Source organism: Pongo pygmaeus, chromosome X, assembly GCF_028885625.2.
Source record: "Pongo pygmaeus isolate AG05252 chromosome X, NHGRI_mPonPyg2-v2.0_pri, whole genome shotgun sequence".
Taxonomy (NCBI): domain Eukaryota; kingdom Metazoa; phylum Chordata; class Mammalia; order Primates; family Hominidae; genus Pongo; species Pongo pygmaeus.
The window spans coordinates 96546919-96564488 of record NC_072396.2 but is presented as its reverse complement, the minus strand read 5'-3'; positions in this window follow the sequence as shown (position 1 = coordinate 96564488).

The window sequence follows — 17570 nt, the reverse complement described above, 5'->3', positions numbered from 1 at the left end:
ATCAAATCTATTGACTTTTATATATTAAAGTATCCTTGGATCCCTGGGATGAAACTCACTTGATCTTGGTGTATTATCTTTTTGATGTGCTGTTGAATTGGATTAGCTAGTATTTTGTTGAGGATTTTTGCATCTATGTTCATCAGAAATATTAGTCTATAGATTCCTCCTTGTTGTTGTTTTGTCCTTTTCTGGTTTAGGTACCAGGGTGTTACTAGCTTCAGGGAACAAGCCATGGAGAATTGTTTCTTTCTCAATTTTTTGGAATAGTTTCAGTAGGATTGGTACCAGTTCTTCTCTGAATGTCTGGTGGAATTCAACCATGAATTTATCTGCTAATGGACTGTTTTTGTTGGCGATTTTTAAATTCCTGATTTCATCACATTGCTTGTTATTTATCTTTACAGGCTTGCTATTCTTGATTTAATCTAGAAAGGTTGTATGTTCAGGAGTTTTTCCATTTTCTCTAGATTTTCTAGTTTGTATGCATGAAGGTGTTCAGAATGGTCTCAAATAATATTTCATATTTATGTGGTGTCAGTTGTTATGTCTTCATTTTTATTTCTAATTGAGGGTATTTGATTCTTCTATTTTGTCTATTTTTGATTAATCTATCTAGTGGTCTATCAAATTTGTTTATCTTGTAGAAGAACCAACTTTCTATTTTATTGATCTTCTGTATTTTTTTGTTTCAAATTCATTTAGTTATTCTCTGATATTTGTTGTTTCTTCTCTTCTGCTAGCTTTGGGTTTAGTTTGCTCTTGTTTCTCTAGTTTTTTAATGTGTGACATTTGGTTGTCAATTTGTGATCTTTCAAACTTTTTGATGTAGGCATTTAGCACTTTAAATTTTCACCTTAACATTGCTTTTGCTGTTTCTGGGAAATTTCGATATCTTGTGTCACTACTTACACCGTGGGCATTAAAAAAAAAAATTTTAAGTGTCACTATTATCATTTATTTATTTATTTATTTATTTTTGGAGATAGAATCTCTTTTGCTCAGGCAAGAGTGCAGTGGCGTGATCTTGGCTTACCACAACCTCTGCCTCCCAGGTTCAGGCGATTCTCCCACCTCAGCCTCTGGAGCAGTTGACATTACAGGTGCATGCTACCACACCCAGCTAATTATCATTTATTTTAATTTTCACTTTGTTTTCATTGTTAACCTAAAAATCATTCAGGAGCAAATTGTTTAATTTCCATGCATTTCTACCATTTTGAGGGTCTTTTTGGAATTGATTTCTAATTTAATTTCACTGTGGTCTGAGAAGTTACTTGATATATATTTCTTAAAATGTGTTGATACTCACTTTGTAGCCTATAATTTGGTCTATGTTGGAGAATGTTCCACGTCCTGATAAGAAGAATGTATGTTCTGAAGTTCTTGGGTAAAATGTTCTGTAAATATCTTTAGGTCCACTTGTCCTAGAGTGTAGTCTAAGTCCATTGTTTCTTTGTTGACTTTCTGTCTCAATGATCGGTGTAGTGCTGTCAGTGGAGTATTGATGTCCTCCACTATTAGCGTGTTGCTGTCTATCTCTTTTCTTAGGTCTAGTAGTAATTGTTTTATAAATCTGGGCGCTCCGTGTTAGGTGCATATAAATTTAAGATTGTAATACTTTCTTGTTAAATTGATTTTTTATCATTATATAATAATGTCTTTTTTTTTTACTTGTGTTGCTTTTAAGTCTGTTTTATCTGATACAAAAATAGATATTCCTGCTTGCTTTTGATTTCTATTTGCATGGAGTATCTCTTTCTACCCCTTTGTCGTGACTTTATGTAAATCCTTGCATGTTAGGTAAATCTCTTGAAGATGGCAGATATTTGGTTTGTGATTTTTTTTTAATCTATTCTGCCAATCTGTACCTTTTAAGTGGAGTATTTAGGCCACTTACATTAAATGTCAATATTGAGATATGAGATACTGTTCTAGTAATTATGTTAATTTTTCCCTAGATATGTTTTTTTCGTTGTGTTATTGTTTTATAGGCCCTGTGAGTTTTATGCTTTCAGGAGGTTCTATCTAGTCTGGTGCTTATCAAACTTTTGTTTCAAGATTTTGAACCCCTTTTAGCATTTCTTGAAGGGCTGGTTTGGTAGTGACAAGTCCTAAAGTTTTCCTCAATTATTTCCTCAAATAAGTTTTCTGAACATTTTACTTTCTCTTCTCCCTCAAGAATGCCAATTATTCTTAGTTTTGGCCTTTTTGCATTATCCCATATTTCTTGAAGATTTTGTTCATTTATTCTGACTCTTTTTTCTTTAATTTTGTCTAATTGGGTTTATTTGAAAGCCTTGCTTTTGTGCTCTGAAATTCTTTCTTCTACTTGTTTTAGTTCATAGTTAATATTCTCCACTGCATTTTGTAATTCCCTAAATGTGTCTTATAATTATTTTTATAATTATTATATTACATTATATTATTAGTATTTCTTCTAATTATTGTTGAGTTTATTTTTGATTTCTCTGTGCTTCATGTAATCTTTTTGCCTTAATTATATTACTTTAATGCTTTTAGTTTGTTGTAGCTTAATTTGGCTCTTTATGCTTTCAGGGATGAAGACTGTATGAGGTTTTTGGTTACAGAGTCTTTGTATGGTGCTGGTTATATTAGCAGTGTGCTCAGTGTTTGAGCAAGTTCACTGTTTCCTACGCGATTGGAATGACAGAGGTCTCTTGAAGCATATCTCATTCCCCCTTGGTGTACATCTATTAATTTTTCCCCTAGGATTTCATTTACTGCATTGTATAGTTGAGGTTTCAGGCCAGTAGCTGGGGTGTCCCTGAGTAGAAACCGTTTGTGACTAAAGCTAATTGAAATATGTAATGGTGGGCAAAGATCCAAGCACTGACAGACATGCCTTGGGAAGCTCTCAGTAGAACGCATTGGGTTCTTGTCAGGGGGAAGGGTTGGAGCAAACTCACCTCCCCTCTCAGGCCACTAGCAAAGTGATCCACCTCACAGACACACTTCTGACCTAGTGTTCCAGCTATTCAGATTACACAGCCACCTCTTTACATCTGCAAGAATGTTGATTTTCCAAGTAGAGAGACATTGTGGCTTTAGTTCTTGTGCAAGCCTGAACCTGGAGGATGCTCCTCCTTTGGGCATGCAGTCACCCTGAAGTGTTCCACAAAGGCTGTCTACACATACATGCACACACACTGACCTCCCATGGGGGAAGCCCTAGCTGTGTCTTTAGTGGTGAATGAGGAAAAAGAAGTTCCCTTCTACAAGACCCTTCATGATTACAGGGGCTGCCTGACTGTCGGGATAGAGTTACAGGCTTTACCCACTGAGCCCAGGACTACAACTGTGCCTCTCCTGAAACTTCTTAAGCAGACTTAAGTCCTGCTGTCTGGATTCCTTTGTCCCATGGGGTGTCCCTGAGAGCCAGGTTAGTATGAATACTGATGCTCCTCTGGGCTTAGCCATGCAGTTGGGCTGTCACACTCTAGGTTGGTGCTGGGGAATGCTGGCAAGATATCCAGTGATGTGACCATCTTCAAGTCTCCCAGTACTGACTACCAGCGCCAGCTCTGGTAGGGGTGGCAGGGGAGTGGTGTAGACTCTGTGATTCTTGGTTATAATTAGCCTTAGTGTGTTTTTTTCCTCAAATGCCAGTTTTAGTAGTAATGAACTGGTAATGTGGACAAACTCAGGACTTCCTGCCAGGGTGGTGCAGGCAATAGTGATATCTGAGGTCATCCACAAGTTTTCTCCTTCCTAGGTGCAGTGTTATTCTACCTGCAGGTGCTGTAATGGACTGTATCAGTTGGCCTCCAGCCAGGGGATGGCACTTGAAGAAAAGCCCCAGCTGTGGTAATAGCATTGAAATTTGGGCTTGCCTTATATTACGTAGGGGAAGTATTCTGGTTTCTCAGGTGGTGGGTCGGGTTACAGACCTCCCAAAATTGTGTGTGTGTGTGTGTGTGTGTGTGTGTGTTAAGCTACCAGGGCAGGTGGAGGGACAAAGCCAGATGGGGGCTGAGTCAGGAAGGTCTGTGCTCTGGCTTTCCACGTACAGGACAGACAGCAGCCTTTTTGGGGGTAGGGAGGTGGTTCTCTGGCCACTGGAGTACTTTTTTAGGGAGAAGAATAGCTGCATCTGCTGCACAGAAAAGCTCATGCAGGGAGTGGGGAGTAGCAGGTGGCTGTAAGCCCCATCCATCTCCTACACACTTGGCAATGCACATCTCACACCTGCAGTGTTCTGCTAGCAGTAGATAGCTAATTTCCAGGCAGTCTATGCTCAGAACTCAAAGTTGCACCAAACCATAAGCCTTCCTTCAGAGATGGCAACTTCAGCTTTCGGGCCACGCCCCTCCCAGTCCACCTGCAAGGCCAGGACACCCAGCTCTTATACTCATGGCTTCAGTACACTTCCTGCTTGTCTCCTGGTTCCAGCCAAGAAAGTTTGCCCCCACTCAAGATTATAGCAAGTATTTTAGTTGGAAGCTTTTCTCAACCTGTGACCACTGACTGAGTTAGCTAGCTGACTTCCAAACAGTCACCTGTGACAAAGAATTGGGAATGGCTTCCCTTGGTCTGTGCTGGAGACAAGGAATGCCCACAAGGCTCTTTCTGCTGCTGTTCCTACTTTTATATTCCCTGCTGCTCCCTAAATCAATTCCAGTGCTGGGTAGGATTAAGACCTTCCCTTGTGGGCTGTATTGTCAGGTTCCCCAGTGGGGCTGTATATCCTGGAGGCAGTCATCTCCCACTCACACTCTGGCGACTTTGCAGTTTTTTGCCTGGCTCATAGTCTAAGCTGCAGCCTGATGCTTCTTTCAAAGGGTCTGTGGTTTCTTTCAGTTTTCCTGTTAAATTCCTGTGTTACTTCCTGGAATAACGTTTATAGTGTGAATCTCTATGCCATATTTTGTCTTTCCAAGTGGGAGAGGCATGCTAACATTGCCTCCAATTCACCACCTTAGAAAAAAATCACATTCTAAGGTTTTTATGGTGAATGTGATTTTTTTTCTAAGGTGGTGAATTGGAGGCAATGTTAGCATGCCTCTCCCACTTGGAAAACCATAAAAACCCTAGAAGAAAACCTAGGCATTACCATTCAGGACATAGGCATGGGCAAGGGCTTCATGTCTAAAACACCAAAAGCAATGGCAACAAAAGCCAAAATTGACAAATGAGATCTAATTAAACTAAAGAGCTTCTGCACAGCAAAAGAAACTACCATCAGAGTGAACAGGCAACCTACAAAATGGGAGAAAATTTTCGCAACCTACTCATCTGACAAAGGGCTAATATCCAGAATCTACAATGAACTCAAACAAATTTACAAGAAAAAAACAAACAACCCCAACAAAAAGTGGGCGAAGGACATGAACAGACACTTCTCAAAAGAAGACATTTATGCAGCCAAAAAACACATGAAAAAATGCTCATCATCACCGGCCATCAGAGAAATGCAAATCAAAACCACGATGAGATACCATCTCACACCACTTAGAATGGCAATCATTAAAAAGTCAGGAAACAACGGGTGCTGGAGAGGATGTGGAGAAATAGGAACACTTTTACACTGTTGGTGGGACTGTAAACTAGTTCAACCATTGTGGAAGTCAGTGTGGCGATTCCTCAGGGATCTAGAACTAGAAATACCATTTGACCCAGCCATCCCATTACTGGGTATATACCCAAAGGACTATAAATCATGCTGCTATAAAGACACATGCACACGTATGTTTATTGCGGCACTATTCACAATAGCAAAGACTTGGAACCAACCCAAATGTCCAACAATGATAGACTGGATGAAGAAAATGTGGCACATATACACCATGGAATACTATGCAGCCATAAAAAAGGATGAGTTCATGTCCTTTGTAGGGACATGGATGAAATTGGAAATCATCATTCTCAGTAAACTATCGCAAGGACAAAAAACCAAACACCGCATGTTCTCACTCATAGATGGGAATTGAACAATGAGAACACATGGACACAGGAAGGGGAACATCACACTCTGGGGACTGTTGTGGGGTGGGGGGAAGGGGGAGGGATAGCATTAGGAGATATACCTAATGCTAAATGACGAGTTAATGGGTGCAGCACACCAGCATGGCACATGTATACATATGTAACTAACCTGCACATTGTGCACATGTACCCTAAAACCCAAAGTATAATAATAATAATAATAATAAAGAAAAAAAACACATTGTTTTCTTCCTGTGTTTTACTAATATGAAGAGTGCTGCATTTTTCCTTATGTGAATGTATTTCTATCACACAGATTCCCTGATGTATAATTGCTGAAAGAGAAAAGATAAAGAGAAATAGACCAAGAGAATGAGAGAAGAGAGCAAAAAAAGGAGGAAAAGGAGAGAGAAAGGGAGGGAGGAAGTGACAGACAGAAAAGGGAGGAAGGAGGGAGAACCAAGTATATCAAGAGTGGCAGAGGGATGAGGGTACATTTCCATTTAATTTTTATAGCTCCAACAAACTTACCTTTTCAAACGGATTATAAAAAGTTATAAATCTACTGCTAATGAATAAGAGTATCATTTTTCACAGATCCTTACCAGGAATGCTTACCTAGGAGAGCAATAGTTATTGCTATTTTCATTTTAATTTTTCTACTAGAGGCCTTAGGCATTAATTTATATATTTTTTGGCCATTTGGATTGGTCCTTATTTTACGTACCTACTCATATATTTTTCTCATTTTTCTATTGAGATTTTTGTCTTTTCTTTAACTAGAAAAATGTGTACCTTTTCAGTAAAAAAGTTCTGTCTCCTGTTTTGCATACAATTTTTCCTGATTTATCATTTATCTTTTGACTTTTTATATTGCATCTGTTGTCATAGAAAGAAAAAAATTATTTTTTATAGCCAAGCATTTCTTTCTTTTCTTTTATAGCTTCTGTGTTTCCTGTCTTAGAAAATTCTCCCCTCCCAGGTTATTGGTTGTATATATAATCTGAAATATCAAAATATGTTATTGCTTTAGATTTTACATTTACATATTTAATATATCTGGAATTTATTTCCAAATATGATATTCCATAGAAGTTCTATTTTGTTTACTTCCAGATATGTAACAACTTGTGCTAATTCCATTTATTGAATGAAACATCTTTCACTATTTGAATAAAATAATGCTTTATATTGAATATTATATACGAGGATCTACCTCTGGGCTCTCTTTCTGTCCTAATAATCTATTTATTCATACTTTTGCCAGTCCCGTGTTGTTTTGGTATGTTTGAAAGCTAAGCTCCTTCTTAGTTTTTCCATGCCTCTATATGTCTGTGTTTTTGGCTATTCTAAGTTATTTGAGTTTTTAGTTGAATCTTAAGAGAGTTTCACCCAATGTGACCTTAAATCTGTGTGTTGGAATGTATATCCAAAAATGGCCATATGCCACAATCTTTTCCTACAATCTTTTTTCAATGTAACTTTGATTCTGCTTTTGATTGTCAAATGTGACAATTTTTGATTTTCAAGCATAGGCCATAACACTTTTGTTTGTTTTGCTCGCGTTTCTTTTTCACAGAATCCAGGCAACTTACCATGAGAAAGTCCATGCAGCCATGCAGGGAGACTCGCTTAAGGAGGGACTGAGGAACCAAAGTCCATGGCTCACAGACTCAGCTGAACTCCGAGTCAGCTCCAACTTGCCAGCCAATTGATTGAACAACTTGAAGTGAAAGATTCCAGTTAAAATCCAATATTAAATAAGTTAAAGATTGGATAAAATGACTCTAAATTTCATATGAAAGAGTAAACATCTGGGAATAATCATTATCTATTTTTCAAAAATCTGCACTTATTTCTACACAATGAAAGAGAATGTATATAGTTTCTGAGTTTAAAAGAGCTACAGTTTATTTATTTATTTATTTATCTTTATTATTATACTTTAAGTTCTAGGGTACATGTGCACAACGTGCAGGTTTGTTACATATGTATACATGTGCCATGTTGGTGTGCTGCACCCATTAACTCATCATTTATATCAGGTATTTCTCTTAATACTATCCCTCCCCCTCCCCCCACCCCACAACAGGCCCCCATGTGTGATGTTCCCTGCCCTGTGTCCAAGTGTTCTCATTGTTTGATTCCCACCTATGAGTGAGAATATGCGATGTTTGGTTTTCTGTTCCTGTGTTAGTTTGCTGAGAATGATGGTTTCCAGCTTCATCCATGTCCCCGCAAAGGACATGAACTCATCCTTTTTTATGGCTGCATAGTATTCCATGGTGTATATGTGCCACATTTTCATAATGCAGTCTATCATTGATGGACATTTGGGTTGGTTCCAAGTTTTTGCTATTGTGAATAGTGCTGTAATAAGCCTACATGTACACACATGTATATCATATATATGTATGTATCTTGGCTATTGTGAATAATGCTTCAAGGAACATGGAAGTGCACATCTCTTCCAGATTGTAATTTCGTTTCCTTCAAATGTATATTCAGAGGTGGAAATGTTGGATCAAATGATGGCTTTATTTTTATTGAGGAACCTCCATACTGTTTTCCATAATAGCTATACTAATTTACATTCCCATCAACAGTGTACAAGATTTCTCTTTTCTCCCATCCTTTCCAGCATTTGTCATTTATATTTTAATAATAGGCATCCTAGCAGGTTGGAGCTATCTCATTGTGGGTTTCACTTGCATTTTCTTAATGATTAGTGATTTTGGGCACCTTCTCATATAACTGATACTCATTTTTGTCTTTTCTATAGAGGAATATTTATTCAGGTCTTTTGCCAGTTTTTAAATCAGGTCTCTGTTTTGTTTTGTTTTGTTTTTGCTACTGAGTTGTGTTAGCTCTTTACAAATTTTGTATATTAACCCCACACCAGACATATGTTTTGGAAACATTTTCTCCCAGTGTGTAGGTTGCAACTGTCTATAGCAAAGACAATTCTGAAGAAAGCTTACGGCTGAGGACTGTCTAGTGGCAAAATTCTGAGTAGCTGGGTGATTACATTCTTTATTCCTGAAATGTAATCTGAAGGGGAAGTATAGTTTCCAATACAGAGTTCAGTTTCATTTTTCTTGCAAAGAAATAATCAGATTACTTAAAAGACTAAAGAAAGAAAGACACAAGTAAATGAAGCTCTGTTAAGTTTTATTACAGACACATGTGTAAAGTGTTTACCAATCACACCACAAGCAATGAATCTTAAGGCAAAATAAGTTTTTATATTTTGGGAATAGATGAAAGAAAATTCACTACAATGACAGGATATTATTATAAGCCATTCATGTGTAGTGTGGGATTATTATTAAAACATTGTGTCATGCACAATCACCATTGAATTGTTGTGTCATAGTCTATTTGACAGAATATTTTTTCTTAAAAGTATATAAGATAATGCATCTTAGAATCAATGCCATATTATATTTGATGAAGTAAGTTATATGTGAATGCTATTTTTAAAATCAAAACATTATGAGTAAGATATAAAATGAAAAGAAAGCATCCAGTTTCTCTTCCTTTCTTGTTCGTAAGTTTTTCTCATGAAATAAACAACTATTAATAGTTTTCAAGAGACTATTGTTTTCTTCAACAGTTTATTTTGTAAATTTTCAATTCTACAGGACAAGTGACGCATACTAGAGTGAGAGCACTCCTATAATTTTTATCTATGTACACACTCATACACACACACACAAACACACACACACGGACACATTTGTGAGGGGAGATAAATCATTTGAAATTATGTTTCAGATATCTTAAAATTTTACATATATATATATATTCAACATGTATCTCCTAAGATAAAGACACAAAAAACACCATTACCACACCCAAAATACTGAAACAATAATCACATTTAAAATACAATACGTGTTAAAATTTCTTCAAATTCACAAAAATATTCTATAGAGCTGCCCTTCACCCATTAAAAGGAAATAGTACTGAACACTTGTTAAAAGTGGCAAGACATATTTAATTTGAGCCATTTCAGTAGGGGGAGAGATTTCAGTACAGAACTGAGCTCAACTTCAAATACAGCAAGGGAAGCTGGGGATTCACAGCCAAAGGGCAAGGTGAGAGTCAGTGAATAGAAAATTACTAAAAAGAATTTGATTAGATATCAAGGGTAGGGGAAGAGAAACTTGATTAGATATTGTGGCAAAAAAACTCAAACTGTTTTTCCTCTGCTCTCTCAGCACAACAATAAACACAGAAGACTTCTGTGACCAAATATTGGTGGGTTGGGGGGTGGTTCTTCCTATTTCAAGAAAGCTATCAGTTCTGCAACAGACACCAACTGAGTGTCCTTCAATTCAATTCCTACACTATTTATCTGGAAATAGCATCAGGTTCCACAGGTTGATTGCTCCATCCCAAGACTGTCCCACACTTCAGACACCAGCAGCAAGTCAGGTCTCTGGAACTTCTGACTAATCAGCTTCAAGTTGATGGTCCCACGATCTCCTCTTTGGGTTTGATTAATTTGCTAGAGTAGCTCACCAAACTCAGGGAAACACCCATGTTTGCCATTTTATTTTAAAGGATATTACAAAGGATAGACACAAAGAGATGCATAGGGAAAGATATAGTGGGTAGTGGCACTGAGCCTCCATGCCCTCCCCAGGTGCAGCACCCCCCAGGAATCTCCATGTGTTCAGCTATCTGGGAGCTCCGCTAACCCTGTCCTCTTGGGCCTTCTATAGAGACTTCATTGGATAGGCATGAGTGACAACCAAGCAGAAATGTAATTAGGCAAAAAGGTTTTGATCTAATATTAATAGACTGAGTGGGGAAACCCAGCAAGGTCTGTCTTTTCAGATTCCTCTGGTCTCTCCATGCAGCATTTCTTCCTCCAGGGTATGAAACAGGACCCTCTCTGGAGTAATGGTCTTATGACTCAACAATTAGACTAGAGTCCTGCCTTGGGCAGGTGGAGGGAGGGCAATGGAAGGTCAGAAAGACAGAATCTGTTTTCTGAGGCTTGCTACTGAGGCATAAAATGTCCCCAAATTATAGCAAGGGTTATGGGAATTATGAGCCAGGAACCATAAACAAAAAATCTTTATATATATACACACACACACATACAAAATACATATATACACACACACTGTATATATATAATATCACAGGTATCAAGGGTAATGGTATTATCAATAAACCGACTCAGCACAATGATTTGCTAAAACTGGGCTTTTCAGGCCAAGGACAAGGCTTCCTAGTTGAGAAGTAAGCTCAGATCAGCCTCATTAAAGTTTGGTCAAGAAAATAGTCCTTGTCACCTCCCACACCCAAACCAGAATCTAATCAATAAGCAGGCATTGCACTTGGTTTTTGCTTTGTTCTGAATGTTTGTCTCCCCAAAACATGCTGAAATCCTTACCCACAAAGTGATTGTATTAGGAAGTGGAGCCTTTTGGGAGGTGATTAGGTCATGAGGTCAGAGCTCTCATGTGCTTTTAGTGCCGTTGTAAAAGGCCTAAGAGAGCTCATTTGCTCCTTTCACTATGTGAGGACACAACTAGATGGTGCCGACTATGAACCAGAAAGTGGAACCTTACCAAACACTAAATGTGCTGGAGCCTTAGTCTTGTGCTTTCCAGTCTCTAGAACTTTGAGAAATAAATATCTGTTATTTATAGACCACCCAGTTTCTGGGTGGTCCAAATGGACTAAGACAGTTGTTAGGCTCCTTTTATTAGAAATAGTTCCTCCACATGTACATGTCTTTTGACATCTTGAAGAGTCCAGGGCAGTTACTTTTTAGAATTTCCTACAACATGGATACACCTACTTGTTTCACCACGATTAAATTCAGACTAAGCATTTCAATAAAACTATTACAGAGGTCACGCTTTACAGACTATCTAGAAGTTGAGAAACAAAAGTTCTCTTTAAACAGTATTATACAAGAAAATGAGACATGAGGTGCTATTGATTTGGAAAATCCCATTTTTTTCCCCAAATAGACATGGCAGTTCCAGGGAATTAATATACATCCTAGGGCTTGTATTTCAAACAAAATAAAATTAGGAAAGCCTTCCCACTTCCAACATGTTTTTTTATTATGAGTATATAAGAGTTATATATATTTATGGAGTAAATGTGATATTTTGATATAGGTATATAATATATAATGACCAAATCAGGGTAGTTGGGGTATCCATTATCTCAAGCATTTATCATTTATTTGTGTCAGGAAAATTCCAATTCTACCCTTTTTGCTATTTTAAATTATACAATATATTACTGTTAACTATAGTCACCCTATTTTGCTACTGAATACCAGATCTTATTCATTCCATCTAACTGTATTTTCATACCAATTAGCCATCCCCACTTTATCCCCCCTTCTCTGCTACCCTTTGCAGCCTCTGCTGTCATTCTACTCTTTACCTCCATGAGTTCATTTTTTTTTTAACTCCCACATATAAGTGATAACATATTTGTCTTTCTATGCCTGGCTTATTTTCCTTAAAATAATGTCCTCCACTTCCATCCATTTTATTGTCAATGTCATGACATTGACATTTTATTCTTTTATGGCTGAATAATATTCCATTGGGTATACAAAATTCAACAACTCTGCTTCCCCCTGAGATACAGCGACCTACTGGTCACTATAAATATCCACAGAAATAGTGACTATTTCACCAAAGTGTTTCTCTACCGAGACATGATGTCAACTGAGGTCACTCAGTGATTTTCAGCTAACAGCTGGTTATCTCTGGAGGGTCCAAAATATCAGCAATGGCTAGAAGCTGCACATATCTAAGTTATTCTCTCTCTCACTCACTCGCTTTCTCACTTGCTGTTTCTATCATTTCAGAGCTTGTGCAAGTCTTCTCCATGGCACAGTAGTAGCACTTCAGGGCTCCAAGCAAGTGTTCTGCTGGGCAGGAAGTGGAGCCTGCCAATCTTTTAAGGACTGGGCCTAGAATCTGGCACAGCATAGCGTCTGTTGTATTCTAACGGTCAAAGCAGTTAGGGAATCCACCCAAATTCAAAGTCAGTGTTATAGATCTCCCTCTCAATGGCAGTAGCATCAAAGAATCTGTGGGTATATTTAACTTGCCACACTCCCCTATATATATTATACTATTTTTTATTTTTAAAATTACAGTGAGTTGAAAAATTTAGTAAAGCAGTAAAGTCTTTGGCGAAAGACTTTTGTCACCCTTTTAGTCCCTATCAAATGAACAACAGTTTTTGCTTTCTTCCTAAAACTGAGAAACATTTGTTGTTTAAATATGTAATATCTGGCCTCTATTGCTTACTTGTGATTGGGGTGTCTAACAGCTCTCAGACTTTATCTAGGAGTTTGGACTTTGGACTCTGCAGGAAATTTCTAGATTATGATCTTTGTAAATAAAAGAACTGTTTTGGTTTTTTTAAAAACTGCCTCTTAATTGAATATTTTAACAGTTATTTGTTTTTTTTTTTCACTTCAATTTGTAGGAGCTCTCTGTATTAGTGTTGTTAAGTCTTACTCTGTCATTCATTTTTCCAATATTTCTACTCAGTCCATTCTTCATATTTTGTCTTTGTTTATGGTATCTTTACCAAATGCTATTTATTTAGGTAACCAAAATTTCCATATTATGCTTTATGCATTATGGATTCACTTACTGGCCTTATCATTCTCTTCAATCTTATCCTAAGTTTATATAAACATTTTACTAAATTTCCTCCTAATGTTAATATTACTATTTACTGTTATATCTACTACTATCATTACTTAGTACTCTTATTATACCTATTACTATCATTATCATTGTTATGTTTTATATTTTAGTCTAAGATACTATAAGTTTTATGATTCATCTCATTTTGTGTACCACAAAGAAAGAAAATGGCCCTGGCAATCCAACTGATACAATGCTTTCTAATCATTTATTACTTTATTTCATTAAAGACTTTAAAACACTTATTTAGATATAGTTTTTATAATGTACACCTGTACATTCATGAAAAGAAAAACATAAGGAGAAAATTGATTAAAGTACCCCAGCATGCAGGCACGTGCCTGTAGTCCCAGCTACTCAGAAGGCTGACGTGGGAAAATCCTTTGAACCCAGAAGTATGAGGTCTAAGTGAGCTATAATCATGCCACTGCACTGTAGTCTGGGTGACAGAGTGAGATTCTGCCTCAAAAAAATACTCTTATAATTTCTTTACACCAAAGGTCCAACTGTTCTGAATCTTTTTTTTTCAACTCACAGTCATGGATTTATTATTTGTTTATTATTTAGCCACATAATACTGACCCTTTTGTCATTAACAGTTACTTCACTATTATCTATCATCATCGAGTGGTTTTTATATTATTTACCGAATGAAATTTCAAAGAGTGAAGCTATGTAGTTATTTTACCAAAAATGACAATCAAATTGACAGTTGTGTTGGCAATGGCAACTATGTCATGATTGCCATCTATCCGTGAGCAATTGCAAGACATCATTAGATTGTAAGAAACATTCTATTTCAAATGAGTTATAATATGAAAAATAATTATGCATCTTAAAATAGATGTAATACTCTATATTATTCTATGTTTATTATTAGGTATTAAACCCATTTGGCACTTGCTTTTATATGCGGTAAGACTTAAGGATCTTGCTACATATTTGTTCCAATGAACAGTAGCATATTTTAAGAGATCATTACATGAAAATTCTTGTTTCCCCCGAAGGTGGAAAGCAACTGAAAGTTAGATACAAAATATTGTATCAGTATACAAGATACTGACAAAAATGTCAGCTTTATTACCAATGCAGATGGTAAGAGAAAAACTACAGATCTCTACATACCACTTTCCTCTCCTCCTAAGTATAGACCAGAACTATAAAAAAATTATATAATGATTAAAATGCCCCATAATTCCAGTCTCCAATGTGATAGCCACTAGCCTTGATGATGAAATGAGTCCATTGATACCTGTGGCTATGGAGTGCAGAAAAAAGGTCTAGTGTAAATAGAGAATTGAATTTTTATTTGATTTAGTTTTACCTGGTTTAAAAATAAATAGCCACATTTACCATATGACTATTATATTAAACAGTGCAGGTGTAGAATATGCCATTAGTTCTATGCAATTAATAACCATGGACCAATGGATACCATCTACCATTAGAAGACCTTCTTGTCTTAGGAGAAGAATGAATAAGCAATAGATTGAGAATAAATTTATTTATATATCTGAAAGTTGTCTGCATGGAATATATTCTATGGAAACTTGAGGTTATAGAAATATATGAATTCCCTTGTTACACATAGCCATGGGTGCTGACACAATATATTAAATAACTAATTAGGCCTCAAATAGCAGTAGTATGAATAACATCTAGCATATAGTTTTCTATTGCTACCTAACTATATTACCAACACTTAGTGACTTAAAACAACACATATTTATTATCTCTCAGTTATTGTTGGTGAAAGTTCTTGTCATGGCTTTATTGGGTGTTCTGCAAGGCTGCAATCATGATGTTGGCCAGGACTGAGTTCTCATCTGAAAGCTCACCTGGGAAAGAATCTGATTTCAAACTAATATGGTTTCCAGCAATATGCAGCTTCTTGCAGGCTGTTGGACTAAGAGCTTCAATTTCTTTCTTTTCAGTTTATTCCCACGTGGCTCTCTCCATAAGGCAGCTCACAACATGGCAGCTTTCTTCTTAAAAGCCAGCAAGGGAGAGAGTGATTCTGAGGCATGTTCAAGGTTGATGATCACTGCATTTTCCCCACAGAATTGAAATGCTAACCATGTCATATATGTGTAAGAGATTGCTAGTTGTCTATCAATATCTGTTCTCCCCTTCTTTTGTAGTTTGATATCCTCCACTTGTCAGCAAGGCACATGACAGCCTAAAAATAAATATTTCATTTTGGGCTGATCTTGCACTACATATGGCTAAGTCAAGTTCTAGGTGAGTATGTAGACTTCTCTGAAAGTGACCTTAAAAGGATGGAGTTTCGCCCTTATTTTTCCTTTTTTTCTTTCTTGCAGACTGTAATCCAGGTGGGATGAATGAAACAGAAGCAGCTGCCTTGGATCATGAATGACCTTGAGAATTGAGACCACATAATATAAAAAAAAAACAAGATAGAAGGAGTCAATATCACTGACACAGTAGCATTGCATACCAGACTTAATTTTTTTTCTCCAGATGAATGAGGAAAGCAACATTTTCTTTTTAAAGCCACTGGTATTTTGGGTCTCTTGCAGTAAAGCTTAATCCTAACATTATATATGTACTTGGATCTATTTCCCTCTAATCTTTAACTTTCAAAGTTCTATTTTTCTATTTCTGTCTCAGAGTCATATCATGTCACATGGACTATATTTGTATAGTAAATTTTTACATCTGGTGAGGCAATTCTTTCTCCTTATTAATCTTATTTTTAAGAAAATATTTGCTTGAATTTTAAAGTAATTTTGTGTCCTTCCCCCACTTTTTGATGGGGTTATTTGCTTTTCTCTTGTAAATTTGTTTAAGTACCTTGTAGATTCTGTATATTAGACCTCGGTAAGTGAATAGATTGCAAAAAATTTCTACCATTCTGTAGGTTGCCTGTTCACTCTGATGATAGTTTCTTTTGCTGAGCAGAAGCTCTTTAGTTTAATTAGATCCCATTTGTCAATTTTGGCTTTTGTTGCAATTGCTTTTGGTGTTTTAGTTATGAAGTATTTGCCCATGTGGCCAAGAAACATGAAAAAAACCTCATCATCACTGGTCATTAGAAAAATGCAAATTGAAACCACAATGAGGTACCATCTCATGCCAGTTAGAATGGCAATCATTAAAAAATCAGGAAACAGCAGATGCTGGCAAGGATGTGGAGAAATAGGAATGCTTTTACGCTGTTGGTGGGAGTGTAAATTAGTTCAACCATTGTGGAAGACAGTGCAGCAATTCCTCAATGATCTAGAACCAGAAATACCATTTGATCCATCAATCCCATTACTGGGTGTATACCCAAAGGATTATAAATCATTCTACTATAAAGACACATGCACATGTATGTTCATTTCAGCACTATTTACAATAGCAAAGACTTGGAACCAACCCAAAAGCCCACCAATGATAGACTGGATAAAGAAAATGTGGCACATATACACCATGGAACACTATGCAGCCATAAAAAAGAATGAGTTCATGTCCTTTGCAGGGACATAGATGAAGCTGGAAAGCATCATCCTCAGCAAACTAACATGGGGACAGAAAACCAAACACCACATGTTCTCACTCATAAGTGGTAGGTGAACAATGAGAACCCATGGACACAGGGAGGAGAACATCACACACCGTGGCTTGTCAGTGGGTGGGGGGAAAGGAGAGGGAGAGCATTAGGACAAATACCTAATGCATATGGGGCTTAAAATCTAAATGACGGGTTGATAGGTGCAGAAAACCACCATGGCACATGTATACCTATGTACCAAACATGCACATTCAGCACATGTATCCCAGAACTTAAAGTAAAATAAAAAGAATAATATTTTTATGAAGATTCCCAAAATAATAACTCCATTGGGATTATTACTGGATGCAGTAAAGAAATGCATTACATTACAAGGTCTTCATATTTTGATGGTA